Here is a 2500-nt window from a genome sequence, read left to right on the forward strand (position 1 = left end):
ATAAGCTCCCTATAATTAAGTCTATGATTTTTAGGACCTTCTCCAACTTACAAAATGATATTTAGGACCTTGCCTTGCCCTCACATGCCGTGCCCATTCAAGGCATTCCGAGAAAGTGAGGTTATTGGAGGCTTCGGATGGCGTGGCTTGCCTTGCCTTGCATTGGCATGCCATGCCCAAGTTGTGGCCTACACCAAGCCATTCAAGCCATGCGTTGCCTTACCTTGGAATTGCTCATCATCCAATGCATTCCGAGAAAGTGAGTGTAGGCGAGGCTAAGGATGGCTTGCCTTGCCTTGCCTTGCATTGGCATGCCATGCCCAAGTTGTGGCCTACACCAAGCCATTCAAGCCATGCGTTGCCTTACCTTGGAATTGCTCATCATCCAATGCATTCCGAGAAAGTGAGTGTAGGCGAGGCTAAGGATGGCTTGCCTTGCCTTGCCTTGCATTGGCATGCCATGCCCAAGTTGTGGCCTACACCAAGCCATTCAAGCCATGCGTTGCCTTACCTTGGAATTGCTCATCATCCAATGCATTCCGAGAAAGTGAGTGTAGGCGAGGCTAAGGATGGCTTGCCTCGCCTTGCCTTGGCATGCCGTGCCCATGATGTGGCCTTGACCAAGCCATTCAAGCCATGCGTTGCCTTCGCCTTGGCATGCCGTGGCCTTACCTCGCCATGCGATGCATTCCGACAAAGTGACGCGAAGCGGAAGCCTATCATGGCGTAAAAATGTCGACAAAATTTTTCGACATTTGAATAATGGGGTTTGACAAGGTTTGAAAAATTCAATACAAATGGTAGGCTTGAATGTCGACAAAGTGACGCGAAGCGGAAGCCTACCACGGCGTAAAAATGTCGACAGATTTTTTCGGACCTTGTCCTGCCATGGGCTGCGCGCAGCATGCCGGCAGCCTGTGCGCAGCGTGCGCACAGCATGTCGGCAGCGTGCGCACAGCATGCCGGCAGCGTGCGCGCACCATGCCGGCAGCCTGTCGACAGAATTTTTCGAAACTTGTCCTGCCATGCGCGCGCGCAGCTTGCTTGCAGCGTGCTGATTCTGTCGACAGTGAGGCTAGCGAAAGTTGTCCTGCCATGGCGTGCGCGCAGCCTGTGCGCGCAGCTTGCGCATCTGTCGACAGTGAGGCTAGCGAAACTTGTCCTGCCATGGCATGCGCGGCGCCTGCGCGCAGCCTGCGCGCAGCATGCGCACAACATGCGCGCAGGCTGTGCGCAGCGTGCGCGGAGCTTGCGTGCAGCTTGCGCATCTGTCGACAGTGAGGCTAGCGAAACTTGTCCTGCCATGGCATGCGCGCAGCGTGCGCGCAGTCTGTGCGCAGCATGCGCGCAGCCTGTGCGCAGCGTGCGCGCAGCTTGCGCATCTGTCGACAGTGAGGCTAGCGAAACTTGTCCTGCCATGGCATGCGCGCAGGCTGCGCGCAGCATGCGCGCAGCCTGCGCGCAGCATGTGCGCAGCATGCCGGCAGCATGGTTCCAGGTTTTTTCAAATGTCGACAGAATTTTTCAAATCTTGTCAAACCCCGTTTTTATTGAAATTTCCTCGCACAATAAGCTCCCCATAAGTAGTCTATGATTTTTAGGACCTTCTCCAACTTACAAAACTAAAAAATTCCTCCCGGATTTGTTTTAATGATTTTTTCAATTTTACGACTTCTAAAAATAATAAAAAATACTTCCCGACTTCAAAAATTTATGAAACTTTTTCCCATCATAGATTGCATGTTTCTTAGTATCCCTGCAAAAAATCACGTCCAAATACCTTGTATTGAATTATTTAGAGCCCATTATGACTCCTCGCGCATAGGTGATGTCTCTTCCTGTCAAAGGGCTAAATGCATAAAATGCTATATAGGGGGGTGTGTGTTGCCTGCATATGCATGGCAGCCCATGCCTTCCTAGCTGCAGCCCCCTTCCCCCACGCCACACCCATGTCATGTTGCCTCGATATGTTGCCTCGGTATTATGGGTTTGGTGTCGGGGTCGGGGGGCTGCCACCCATGGCGGTGGTGGCCGGAATCCGGCCGCCGCCACCATGCCACCGCCATGGGTGAGGGAGGAAAAAAAAGGCGTGGAAAGTTGCGAAATGGGGTTGTCTAGGCTTTTTTTTGGCATGGGAGAGCATGGAGTGCTAGGAACTCCTTCTCAAATGCACGGGCATGTCGACCACAACCTCATTTCGCAACAACAACCACCCGTGTGGGGTGGCGGTGGGTGGATAGTCGCGGATTGGGGCTTGCCAAGCCAATGTTTTCAAAAAATTTCATCAAAATTAAAAACAAATGTTTTGTTGCCTTCGGATTTGTGGGCGAGCGGCGAGTCGGAGTGGAGCCGGTAAAGTTTAACCTCGGTGTGCACGGTTGTTTTTAGAAACTCAATCCAATGCCGGGGACGTTGAAAGTGACGCTCTTATGAGTTGCAAACCCGCAAGATTTAAAGAACCTTTTCAAAACAATTTCAAACCAACAAGATTTAAAAACAG

This window comes from Prunus avium, unplaced genomic scaffold (genome assembly GCF_965620075.1).
Source record: "Prunus avium unplaced genomic scaffold, drPruAviu1.hap1.1 HAP1_SCAFFOLD_28, whole genome shotgun sequence".
Taxonomy (NCBI): domain Eukaryota; kingdom Viridiplantae; phylum Streptophyta; class Magnoliopsida; order Rosales; family Rosaceae; genus Prunus; species Prunus avium.